General features: G+C 34.3%; 1 long non-coding RNA gene and 1 pseudogene across 3 annotated transcripts; both read right to left on the bottom strand.

Annotated features, from left to right (window-relative positions):
* Positions 1 to 1677: 1677 nt before the first annotated feature.
* LOC148207840 (putative splicing factor 3A subunit 1) lies at positions 1678 to 6006 on the bottom strand (annotated as a pseudogene). Its single transcript, XR_015787626.1, has 3 exons — positions 5750 to 6006; positions 2316 to 4582; positions 1678 to 2232 (listed from the first exon to the last, which is right to left on the bottom strand). The product of XR_015787626.1 is annotated as a putative splicing factor 3A subunit 1 (transcript).
* Positions 6007 to 8460: 2454 nt separating this feature from the next.
* Positions 8461 to 10710, bottom strand: LOC148207839 (uncharacterized). Of its 2 annotated transcripts, XR_015787625.1 has the most exons (3): positions 10485 to 10684; positions 9518 to 10397; positions 8461 to 9044 (listed from the first exon to the last, which is right to left on the bottom strand). It is a non-coding gene; the product is annotated as an uncharacterized LOC148207839 (long non-coding RNA). The 2 variants fall into 2 exon arrangements; XR_015787624.1 differs by having other exon boundaries at positions 8461 to 10397; positions 10485 to 10710.
* Between the last annotated feature and the right edge of the window lie 3312 nt (positions 10711 to 14022).

Genomic DNA, 14022 nt, shown 5'->3' with positions numbered 1-14022 from the left:
ATGACCTGAATAAAAACGTCTAATTATTTAATTATGTTCAAGTTGCACAATAAACTTTCAATTTTAAAAAATCTACGTAGTTCCAAAACTCAATTGAAATTAAAAGACGAAAAAAATAATTGTCTGAATATGTTCTAAAGTTTTATTTTAGAGAATTGAGAATATCATTTCTAACGCAATTTCAAGAAAATATGTAATAGAAGTAATTAGAATTAGAACATGTCCTAAACAAGAGGTAAAAATATTGTATGCAACCGCCACAATAACGTGGCCTGCAGCCTCAAATAAATATTGGATGCAAATATAAAATTTGTATGTCCTTAATAATCATTAGATACAAGTTTAAGCCAAATCAAGCATAGTTCAAGTGGTTAAGACACTTATCTCTGATTAAAAAAGGTCATGAGTTCGAACCCCCACCCCCCACATGTTGTGTACTCAAAAAAAAAATTTAATACAAGTTTAAAGTTTTCTTTATGACAAGAAATAAGAACCGAGGGTAGGAAGGTTAAGGAGAATGAAGAGAGAGGAGAGAGAAAAAGAAAACAAAAAAAAAAAGACTAAAAAAGTCCAGCATCAGGGGCATAGGCACAGGCCGGCGCCTAGGCGCCAGTTTGTTCAATTCAAAGACAGAAATGTGTCTTCTGGGGAGCTTAGGTCTGGATACTAACTTCTATATATTAACCTAATTTCCAATGATTCTGTGTCACAAAAAAAAAGGGGGTATGGAGGGTAGCAACTGCAGTTAGGAGAGCACCTTGTAAACTGATTCAGGAGCGTTTTTTTACTTTTTTTTGTTAATTAGATATAGGTTGAAGATACTATTCTAGATCGCTCTTCTTTATCATTTATCGTGGAATTTTGTAATGGAAGTAAAAACTAAATGTAGCATATACGTGGGTCAATGGAAATGTCGATGTCTCAATTTCATGAAAATATCAATGAAAATATCGACGTCGATGAATATTTCTGTAAAAGTTAGAGAAATTAGAAAAACGTAAAAGATATTTAAATTAACAAATAAATATTTTCTATTTCTAAATAAATTAAAAATGATTAAATTAATATTATGTATATATTAATGACATTTTGTTGATATTTTTCAATTTTATCATTTTTTTACTATAAGAAAATATTGATTTACCTCTCATATCGATGTCGAACTCATAAATATATTGACATGTTTATAAAAATATCTATAAACCAATAAAATTCTGTCATTTTTCTTAAATCTTTGTTATTTTATTTGCTGCCATCTAATACATTAGATACTCTCTCATTGATGGTATCTAACAAGTATTTAACTTTAATTTACTATTATTTCAACAGATTTATAAACTTTCAATTATATACCTAATGGATAGGTACACTTTTAGTGTAATAAGATAAATCTCTGACTTATAATATATTTTTCAAAGATTTACGGACATATTAGTCAGATCAAAATTTTACTAGACAAAATTATATCGTTTAGAGGCGGATTAAACACTTTTTAAAGCCTCAAAAATTCTAAGACTAAACGTGTAATTTACCGGTTTTGTTAGTATTGTATTGGACGACAGCAAGAGATTCTTTTTTGCCATAAAATTTCACAAACTTTGTTCTACACATCATCAGAGCTTGTCAAGAAAAACCAACGCAGAAAGCTAATGAATAAGTGACAAATTCACACATTACTAAGTGAAAGAGACTCACAGATCAATGATGCTATTAAATTTGGACATAAATACATTAATTTTAAACGAAAATGAATACAGATGATAATTTTGCCTCCTGCGATCAAGCTTAATCAAATCCTCAAAATTCTGACATATATTTGATAATCTAAGTTTTCTGATAAGAATACAGTGAGGGAGCAATTTTGCAGTGTCTATTTGTTGGGGAAACCAGATCAATACACTTCAATATGAGAACAGTCTGAACTCTGATAATAAGAAAGCTCTACTAACCTGCTTGCTCTTCATCTCTTTCTACCACCACGTTCCCTTAAAGACAGGGGAAAGTGCTTCCCCCTGCTCCAACATTGTAATATGCAAGCGACATGTTGTCCTTGAGAAACCCAGGTTTGCCACTCAATTTCTGTTTGTTTGCTGGAAGCTGGATCTCACCAGCTATTTTCTCCTTTAAACTTCCAACAGTTTCAGTTAAGGACTGGACTGTGATCTCCACAACTTGGCCTTTGAGGTTTCCGTCGTCGAGATTAGGGACGGATACAGTGATGCGGATAGGTCCCTGACACCAAAAACAATACCTCTCTCAGTAAAATAGTCAAGAGATACTAACAGATAAAAATGAAGACAAAAAAATGTGCATACTGGATGTTGAGCCAGGAACTGGTCTTCGGGCATAAGCAGAGCATCATCAAGCTTCTGTCGCTTAGGCTCTGGTTCGTCTGGGAGCGGTGGAGGAGCTTCTTCAGGTGGTAATGGAGGCAGCGATCCTTGGGGCATAGGTGGTGGAGGGATTCCTTGTGGCATAGGCGGAGGGGGCATCATGGTATTCATAGGTGGAGGGGTGGGGAGAGGAACAAAAGGCCGTGGAACGGGCATCGGAGTAAACTGAGATCCAGGTGGTGGCGGTACACTCATATTTGGTGCATTCATAGACATTGGTGGAGGCATAGAAGGTGGCCGATTCATGAAATAAGGGTGTTGTCCAGGAATTGCAGGAGGTGGTGGCTGAACAGATGGAATCATAGAGATAACGGGTGGCTGTGGTGGGGGTACGGGAAGCCCACCACTAATTTGGGTAGAATAGTGTACATTTGGAGGTAGGGAAGGAAGATTCAAGGCTAGTCCAGGCGGGGGCGGAAGAGGACGAACTGATGGCACTCCGGGTTTGGGTGGCAGAGCTGCAGGGCCAGGAAGGTTCCTTACGTCATAGTTAGCACTGTCGTTCTGATCCTCTCCAACAAGATTCTGTGACATTGCTTGATTTGCTGTACGCCCAATGCTTCCAGTATGGCCATCCCATATGACCTGCTTTGGTTGATCTTCTTTCTTCTTTTCAATTTCTGCCTTGACTGCGTTTGATACTTCCTCCTCAGTGGTACCAAATATCAGGACGAGTTCGCGCCAGTCCAACTATATTTCGTGAGATTTCATCATCTTGAGCAAGTGTAGTCTCCCGAATCTTGGCAAACATTCTTTCCTTTTGCTCTTTGTACTTCGGATCGATAAGTGAAATCCTCATGTGTTCAGACATTTCATTAATGGGAATTAGCTCACCTGTGATTGGAGAGACAACAAATTTTGTATGATCCCTTTCTGCAGGGACCCTATCTTCAGGTCTCTTCCAATTCTTTACAATTCTCATTGGTGGCTCTGGCTCAACATCTATCTTCATATCATTCTTGTCATTGTCATTTTCTCCTAACCTAGCAGCCCGCATACCCTCTTCAACAAGTTGCATCTCTTCTTCGTCCATATCCATTTCCATCTCCTTCCCAGGCTCAACAATCTCTTCCTCAGCGACTGAAATCTTGCTTCTTCTAATGACTTCCTCAAGAGTCATTGGTGGGGGTAAATCCTCATCCTCATCGTCTGCGAAGTCTATTCCCTCGACCACAACAAAATCATGCCAGTCAATCATAGCCATCTGTATCCTTTCTTGCTCAATCTCATCTTCAGCTTTTTGCCTTGCCTGCTCTTGCGAACGTTCCCACTCAAGTCTATGCACACACCTCTCAAGTACTGTTGTCATGTCAGTAACACTCTTCTTCAGTTTCTCAGTCAACCCCTTAGGAGGCATCAGCACTTTGGAATACGCATCCGCAAGTGAGGTAAAAAACATGAACATACTATGAGTAGGTTTCAGAAAATGAAACTGAGGATTGTTAATCTCTCTACTTGTCAATCCTGTCAAGAATGATTTCCCATTTCGGGCAACAAATTGGGCTGTGAGCTTGATAATATCCAATTCTTCCCCTGTAATCCCTTCAGGAAGACGAACAGTATACTGCTCAGCCTCTGGAGGCTCAAGAACTTTGCGTACAGGCTTGAATAAGGCAGAAACGTCAGGCTTTGCTGCCAATGCTTCATTGCTGTTGGCAGCTGGACCAGATGGTGCTGATGCAGGAGCAGCAGAATCTGCCGCCTGCAAAGGCTGCTGTGCAGATGACTGATTCTGGGCGCGAAATTCAGACAATCTATGCTGATAGTAAGCATGGTAGGGATCTGAGGAATTCAAGAAATTAAACTTGACATTACCGGCATTATTTGCAATGATCCTCTTTTCAAAATCTGGTCCATTCTTTGCAACAAATTGTGCAGTTTTATCGACAATGCTTCTGATATCTGGAGGAGGATGTATAATACCAATAGTTTTAGTATGAGTTGCAATCGATGCAGGTGCGGAGTTGGTTTTGTCTTTATCCCCATCATTGTTATCAATAATTTCATCCTTCTCATCCTGAACAGTAAGTTTTGAATCCTCAGAAGGAGCTGGAAGAGTCAAGATTGGTCCAAATGAGCTAAGCATTTTTCTCCACAATAAAATAAGACTTGAAGACAAACAGAAAATATTTCAATCATAACACCGCCTCATACTAGCAAGATATATACTTTCTGCAGGCTATTGTTATCTGCAAAATTAAAGATTCAGAGCAATGCCATTATAGTTCACAAAAGCATGACTGATATTTAACTGACATCTTTACAAAAACAGGTATTAAAGCTAGGGAAAATCAATGTATCATCTGGAGAGGTGGCCAAAGCCAAAAGATAAATGTCATACAGGTACACAGGAGGTATAGAAAAACATGGAGCCAAATGAAGGTGTCCTTGTGTGCATAATAGAAGTTAAGTATGCATGCATATACAAACATGTGCACCATACACATATTTGTGTATGAAATTGTGTGAATATACAAAAATGTATGCATGTATATATATTTCTAGACGTTGGCATACTAACAAACCCAGTCCAGAAAGATACAAGCAAGAAGCATAGAACCCAAGGGGAAGGCTGACTTCCTAAGAGGGAGGCTAACTCTCATCGAAGCTATTCTTTCTCGTATCAAAATTTCTTCTCGACCAACACAGGGGTGATAGAGAGACTATCGAAAGTCATATTCAGTAGTGGAGACTGGAGATCACTTGGTTAATCTATAAGTCTCCATTATCTTTATAGGGTCTTGTGGTGGGCAATATATAGCTTAAGATTATCAAAGCACATCACTCAGCTCTCTTTCATTTCTCTTTATTTCAAGATAGAAAACAAGACATACACAATCAGTTAAAAAATCCAATCATTTCTGAAATTAGAACTAACACTGACTAAGAACAAAATTTAAAGAATTAGGAATTTGAATACTCACAATATTTAAGAATCTCAAACTCAAACACCATTTCACAATCACAGACTTAAACACTCACAACAATACACACAATTTCAGAATCACAACATCCACAATCCAAATCCAAAAACCCAACATACACAGTTGAAATAACATAGAGAGGTCAAAATACCCACGATTTAAGCAATCTTCAGTTTCATTTATACCAAAATCAAAATCTGAATAGCAGAGAGTGAAACATTAGATACGTAATAAACAGAGAGCAATAGCAATATAAGTAGGTTTTAGATGTAGCTTTAATTAGTTCATGCTTTGAGTTTGAATTGCAAAGAAACAAGCCCTAAGCCCTAAACCCTAAGCCCTAATATTAATAATACCAATTTATGACTGAAATTAAAACGGAGCATGAGAATGAGAATAAGAATGAGAAATGCAAAACAAACAACAGAACACCTTCTTCTAGGTCTGAATCCAAAACACAGTTGGCTTCGCTTCGATTCTTGAAATTCCAGAACAAAGAACAACCCGGCAGAATCGATAGATCGAAAGGAAATCGGAGTCGGTGGAAGAAGAAATTAAAACTAGAAGAGAAGCGGCGATGAATCGAACGTGGGGATGGATGGGTTTATCGTGACAAAATGAAGATGATGAAATAGAGTCTTAGGGCTTTTTCAAAACAAGTTCGCCCGACTCTATTACTTGTCCCCACTATTATGAAAAATATATTAAAAGAAACGAAGGGCAAAAATGTAAAGCATGAATAACCCTCGACACGGGAATCTTAGAAACTCATATTTTAACATAGCATAAACTCGTTAGTTTCGCTAAGGTGAGTATCTACTGAGTCGTGATATGAGGTGACAGTATATATATAAAATTTTAAGAATTGAAATAGACATCTTGAAAATTCGAGGGACCAAAATATTTATTTTTTTAATAGTTTAGAAACTAAAATAGATAATTTAAAAGTTTATAGACGAAAAATACTTTAAAGTTTAGATACCAAAATTAGAAAAGGCAATTTGTTCGATTGTGGCAAAGAATTCTTATCAAAAGTGTTGGCCAAGCCATTCCGACTTATACTATGAATATTTTTTGTCTTACTGTTAGTTTCTATAAAGATATTTCTCAAATTTTTTACAAGATTTTGGTAGGGGTTGAGTGATTCTCATATGAAAATACATCGGATGAATTGGGACAAGTTTTGCCAACCAAAAGAGCTAGGAGACTTGAATTTTCATGAGCTAGAACCACGATCTCGTGGCTTTCTCCTTTTGTTTCGCTCGGAACATTGACGATTTTATAAGTTTTTGGGGGCAATGGTTTCAAAGGCAAAGTCTATGTTCTTTAGAATTGTACTACTGGGACAGTTCTTTGACTTTTTGTAAAGAAAGAAATAGTAGACTTTTTGAAGACAATTGTTTCTCTAGATTCTTTGTTTGTGAATATCAAGCATTCCAATTCCTTCTTTTGGAACTATTGAATTCCAAGAGAATCCGTCTTTAAAGCTCTGTTGGACGGTATTAATATTATTCGAAAGATTCCTATCGGTCATTATTCAAACAAACAAGACTCTCGAAGAGTTTATACTATGAAAAATGGATATGAACTCTATATGCATCACAAATATTCCAGAAATATTTCCTCTCATGTTTCTATGTTATGGTCCTCAAACTTTCCTTCGTGGTTGTCAATTTCTTGTTTTTCTAGCCCAAGTGGCTTCTATTACTTCATGAAGATTCTTCTCTCTAGTTTTTTTTTTTTTTTTTTAAAAGTTTAGAGGCCAAGTAAATCGAAAAAAAAATAATTATACCAGCTTCTCTCTTTTCTTCTTCTTATTTTAGATTAGAAAATAGAAAAGCTATGTGAATTAAAAATTCAAGGGAGATTCATTGTCAAGTGAATTAAAAATCTAAGGTAGGTTCATAATCGAGCGTAACCTATGCTAAGTTTAACACTATGTAGATCGAAACCCTAAGGCAAATCGTGGATCATTAAGAAGAAAGGAAAGTGAAAAATCACATCAAGCCATTATACCCTAACAATTAAGATTTTAAATATCTATGTTGTTGACAAAGATATCGAAGTTTTAAATTGATGGAAATATCAATAAGATGTCGATGTTGTATTTTTTACAAAAAGAATCATAAAAATCAAGAAATTACAGATAAACATTTCACATATTTTAATTAAATAAATAAAAATTTCTTATAGTTAATATAATGTCTACGTTAAAGATATTTTGTTGATATTTCCCTATATTTATTTTTATGATAAAATAAAAATGCTAATTCACAACCCATAGGCATATGAAAACTTGAACAATACCTTGGTAGCAATTAGTGCTACAAGCACGAAAACACACTTCTGCAAAATCTGGAGTGCTGAGAATCAGGAGGGGTAAAATAGAAAAACGACACGGGCACCATATGTGTGTAGGGGTAAATACCCATAGAACCAATCCGAACTTATTATTAATTTTAGAACTATTTCTTTAAAAATTATATATTATTATATTTATTTTAATTTTATTTCATTCAATAATTCAATTTTTTTTAGAATCTACACTTTCAAATCAACATGACTTAAGAATCTTTAATTTAATGGAATAACCCAAACTAACCCAATCCAAAGATTTTGCGGTCGGGTCGGGTCGGGTCGGGTCTAAAAAGTACCCCAACCCATCCAATCCATGAATGCCCCTACTCCAATGTAAAAGTTGTAGAAAAACCGAAGTTCGTCACACAGGATCGAGCTTTGAAACACAGTGTAGTTCAGATCATGGACAGCAAGTACCACGAGTATTTTTAAGTGAAACACTTATTCTATAAACAATCATGGAAGAAAATTAGTTAAATACCTCTTTTTAAAACTCGAAGTGCTTTTCATCTATTTTTAAGGTTTCTCAAAGTGCTTTTAATGGGTTAGAAAAAGCACTTTTTTACCGCTAAAGTATGAATCAAATAGTACTGACTTTTAAAAACAGCACTTTAAAAGACATCCCAAACACATACTTACAAGATCAAAGTTACTGTTCAAGCAGACCGGATGGCATTTAATGTCTAAATATTTAAGCTAGAAAGGAAGTCGAGGAATCGATATCACGTTACAAGTGGAGTTGAAAAACTCGGGTTCATTTGATAACTAACTTTGGGCTATTTGAATGTTGTATCTAAAACTGTTTTATATTTCATATAACAAAAATTTAATTGTACAATAACCTAAATATTTACAACTCACAATCACAATTCCCATAAGTTCTAAAAAAACTCTTCTGCTAACTAAGAACAACTTTTGTTTTTTTTTTAATAAGAAATAAATGAAAGAACATACGAGGGGTGTTTAATCCAAAATTTGACCAAGTACACAAAGCTCGACTTGGACGGAAGCTGGCTCAGCTGGTGAGCTGAGAGTCTGGCAAGTAGGAGACCTCAAAAGGAAAACATACATGAAAATAAGGCGAGAGGTCTCTATTTATAGGTGGAGCTTCCGACCAACAGTCTGACAAGCCTCCAAGTCTCCAATAGCTCTTTAAAGTTCTGAAAATCACGATATGTTGTCGTGGGGTATGTTGGAGATTGATTTCTGAAGGCATCATTCAATCGTCACGGCTGGCAACCCAGGCTGTCAGCTCTGCCTATCTCTTAGGTGGCCGAGCTACCAGATAGCTCGGCTTGGCCTTATGGATGAAAATTGAGGCAGCAAACCTTGCACCAATGGGTCTTAACGCTGTCTCATCATCTTCATCCTATCAGGGGTTACCACGTGGTCAAAGTGAAAAATCACCTCCAACAGGAGGCATGCAAAAAAACAAGCTCGACAAAAGGGACCCAAATCCAAAAGGACACCTAGTAATTACATAAGCCTTAAAAACCGACACCACACGGAGATATTAAAGCTAACAAGCCCCAAAATTTCCTCCTAAAACCTGTCCATCCCTAAAAATTCTACTATTCCTCTCTATCTAAATATTCCATAAAATAGCAAAAAAAAAAAAAAGCTTACAGAAGGATCCCCCGAAAAGGGGGAACAGCACCTGAGAACAACTTTTAAGAAGCCTAAAGAAAATGAATGGCAGTTCCCCAAGAACTTCTCACCTGTTCTACCAACTGTTAAAAAGCTTCAGAAAATTTCCAACCATGGATAAACAGAAGATGGAAAAGATATGAAGGTAAAAAGAAAGAAGATTCCATCATCATGAAATGAAGAGTTTTGGGTTACCTTGTTCCATACTTCTTTGCTGGATGGAGAATGATCTTGGCTCCATTCAAATGATAAAATCTTAGCTAAACCAGCCTATGATTCATAACATTTTTGCGTGAATGATCCCTATTATGCACTAAGCTCCTGAGTACTGGCTGGTTTTTAGAATAAAACCTAAGCATTCCAAAACTTGTTTTTCCCTTTTTCTTTTTTAGATAGAATTAGTTTCAAATGACATTTGAGAGCAATTTCGTACTTTAAAGTGTTTTCAGAAGGTCTAAATCATTTTTCACTATAGTGGAAATATGGAAAAGTACTTTTAGAGTGAGTTATTTTGGAAGAAGCTGCATTAAAGTGAGTTTGGTAGAGCTTCTTAAATTGTAGAAAGTGCTTTAAATCCACAAAAATTTTCTTGGTGTTTGCCTTACTTAGCTAAAACCACTCCTAACAATCCTAAAAATCATACCAAAACAGCTTTCCAAAACTACTAAAATTGCTCTTCCATTCAGACAGAGATTTATAAATAGTAAATTCAAGTGTCGTTAGCTTTCTTTTACAAGCTACTAAACTAAATACACCGTTTGTAAACAAAAAACAGAAAGCTATCTCGTTTCCCATCAAATTTTAGGAAAACAAATGTAATTTTGAACTAATTCAAATACCCATTTGTCTCTAGATCTGAAATCTGCAGACTCGAAGCCAAAGGCAACAGGCGAAATCAATTCCATCATGAACAGAGCAACCAACGAAGAACCCTAAAATTCCAATCAAAACAAAAGAGGCGACAAAACCCAGGAGGGAAGAAACTAGATCAGGATCATTGCACGCAAAAATGACAAGAATCAGAGGCTGGAAATTGACAAACGAGTCCCACAAGCCACGGCCATGGATTCAAATTCTTAAAAGAAACAAGAACAGAGAAAGAGAAATTGAAAAATCTGAGCGTGAGTAAAAAAGGGGCGACAAGAAAAAGGAAGAGGCGTACCTGGAACTGGAACTGGAACCGGAAATCCGATGGAAGAACCAAGGAAGAAGGGAAATTGGGGAATTGGGTAATTGTTTTCTTGATTCGTTAGGGTTTTGAAATAGTAAAAATTTGGGAAATTTGGGAGGAGAGAAACTAGAAAGTAGTTGGAAATTTAATTTCTAACCATTTTCTGTTTCAAATTTGATTTAGGATGTTTTTTCTTTTGACTTTTTTTTTTCTTGAAAATGGGATGAAGCGGTTGGAATTAATTCACCAGTGGCGGCTTATAATTTAGTAGTTCATTTTAATCTTTATACTTTTGAAAAACTGGTCTTGGTTCCTATTATTTTAAAATATTCCTTTTCCAATTAAGGACCAAATTTTACCTTTTAAAAAGTACAAGGATCAAAACATATGGAGACTAAAATTAACATTTTGAAAGTGCATCTAAAATGGATTAAAGTAGAAAGTACATAAGTCAAAATAGTATTTAAACCTTAAAAAGTGGATCGTATTTGAGTTATTTAGTAGACCTATTAATTAGTCTTTGTGTTGGGTTTGTCAATTTTTCATTTGAAAATGTCCGAGCAATATACTACCAAGTTGCCAACTACAGCATAGTTCAATGGTTAGATCATATGCATCAAACCATGAGGTTGAGAGTTCGAATCTTCATCCCCACATATTATACTAAAAATAAAAAAAATAAAAAAAATTTTTACCAAGTTGCCAACATGAGCATAATTGAGTGGTAATTGACATTTACTTCTTCCTTCAAGGTCGGAAGTTCAATCTTCTATATCCCCAAATTTTTGTACTAAAAAACAGAGAGAGAAGAGGGACTATCAAATTATGGCCGCATTAATTGGTCTTAATTATTATGTGTGAAAGGTGTGTCTCACTTGAATTGTGGTTATTATATAGTTGTAAGGAGATTATTATATTTTTATCGATAGGAACGATAAATCAACATTTCTATAGTATTAAAAAAAATCGATAAAATATAAAATAGTATCAACAAATTTTTACCGATATGAGTTGGATATATTATTAATATTAATAAATATTAACTTGTTTAGAAAGATTAAAATGTTTACTTGTTATTTTAAATATTTATTATAATTTATTTTTATTTTTATACTTTTTCTAGAAATATAGACTGTTTTTAGGGTTATAATTGTTTTTAGTTTTTTACGAAGGTAATTGTTTTTAGTATTTACAATCCTTCGTTTTTTAAGTTTAAATACTATTTTGGTTCCTCTATTTTTATGTTTGATTCATTTTAATTCATATATTTTGAAAATGTTTATAATCTCTCTACTTCCAACTTTTGTTCATTTTAATTAATTTACCTTCAAAGAGTCTATTTTAGTTCCTATACTTTAAAAAAATGACAATTTTAGTCTTAATTTGTAAAATTTTAATATAAATGTTATACACAATTAAATAATGAGACAAAAATGAAAATTAAATGACAAAAACGTCACTTTTTAAACCAACACGGATGTTTGGAAAGTATATAAAGATTAAAATGAATAAAATTCAAAAATTCAAAAACTAAAATAGACGTTTTTGGAAAGCATAGGAGCCAAAATGAGTAAAATATATACCATATCTATTTTAATTTTAATTTCGTTTTATCGATTAATGGAGCATCTGTCTCAAATCTAATTTTCACGATGGAGGGAGACCAAGAACTCATCAAATGGTAAACAAGGTATTTCTATTTTTTTCCCCTTAATTTTCCTTTATACATTAGATCCATTCACGATTGTTTTTCATTTCTTTTGGACATTTATGATTTTTTTAGGATAAAATAATGCAAACAAACTAAAAGGGCAAATCACTTTGCCTTATTTGCCTAGATGTGAGTTGCTTTATTTTTCTCCTTTTTGACGTGGGAGAGACAAGTGCTTTGAACTAATCGTCAGTCTGACATAATGAAACAATAACTTGTTTATAATGACAACACTTAGTGTATAGTTTTTACTATTCAAATGACTCATTTATGATTAACCTGAGTTGTTTTTTCTTTTTCTTTTTATTTTCCTCTTTCTTTGAATACAACATGTAGAGTGGGGATTCGAACTCACGACTTTTTGGTCGGATGTATATGTCTTAACCTACTGAACTATGTTTAGGTTGACAATTAACAAATCACTAAAATAGAAATTAAGTTTGAAACGCTAGCCATTGATTAATACAACCTTATGAACTTAAAAGTTGTAACGACACTTTCAATTAAGTCTAATGCTAGTTCACGAGAGAGAATCTTAAATGACTGCTAATTTTGGCAGCAGTTACCAAACGGGGTCGCTCTCGTTTGCTATAACGCTTCTCCTTGGAGTTACACATCTTAAATTTGTATCTTTATGCGCTTGCATAACTTATTTCCAATTTGAACGTTGAGTATTTTGACTAGCATATCCTACACCTATTATCATTTTGGTTTGTTTAGTAACGTTCTTATTTCTGGTTTTCTCATTCTTTTTCTCTCTTTTTGTTTTTCTTCACTCTTTTTCAATGAAGAAAAACAAAACTATTTTGGCAGTTGTTTATTGTTTCTTGTTTTCTTTTTTAATTTTATTGAAAAGAGAAACATAAACATATTAATTTGTAACCATTTCTTACCAGAACAGAACAAAATATCGGGGAATCAACCATTCCTCTTTTCTAAATTTTTAGATTAAGTATTAAAATTTATATGAAATTTAATTTTTCAATTTTGTATGTTATATTGTTATCAGTGAAGTAAAACAAGACTAAAAATGATTAAACGCCGACAAATCAAGCTTAACATATTAAGTGGACGCTCAAGAACTCAGTGGCCAAGACCAAAGAAATAGGCCCAACCCAATAACCAAGGACTAAGGCCAACCGGTGGACTGGCTGGTCGGCTCGATCGAGCCATGAGGCCGACTAGCCTCGATCGACTCGACTCCCTCAGGCTGTAGCTTGATTGAGTGTTCTCTAGTTAGTCACGAACAAATCATGGGCCAATTAGTCTAGAGTCGACGTAAACTCGTCTTACCTCGATAAGGGCTTACTAGGGAAGAAGATCCCTAGATCTACCGACGTCATCCCTGACAAGACTCTTTCGAGATTAGGGTTTGAAGTCGCCACCAATGGAGTGTGATAGTAAAAGAAAAATTAATAAATAAAAAATAAGGTTAGTGCAGGGCCCATCAAGACTTGAACTTGTGACAAAAAGTCTATACACAAACTTCTTACCAATGTGGCAACATCCTAAGATATTACTTAAATTTTATATAAATGTTTTAAGCTTTCAAATTCTATAAAAACGAAAGTTTTTTTTATTAAAAAAAAATATTTATCTAAAATAGCTGTTTTGTAAAATAATGATATAAAAAAACATTAATTTAGACAAACAAAGACTCGAACTTGAGATATGTGAATTACCCCTCAGTAACCCATCACTATGCAAGCACCAAATGATACAACTTAACTTTAATTTTTATCATACAAATCTTTATTTTAAAATAAATGGTAAAAAAAAACTAAATTGAAAATATAATAATAATAAAATAAAAAAAAT

Source organism: Momordica charantia, unplaced genomic scaffold (genome assembly GCF_013281855.1).
Source record: "Momordica charantia cultivar OHB3-1 unplaced genomic scaffold, Mcharantia_2.0 BLBB01000052.1, whole genome shotgun sequence".
NCBI classification, from domain to species: Eukaryota; Viridiplantae; Streptophyta; class Magnoliopsida; order Cucurbitales; family Cucurbitaceae; genus Momordica; species Momordica charantia.
This window is presented reverse-complemented; position numbering and strand designations above follow the sequence as displayed.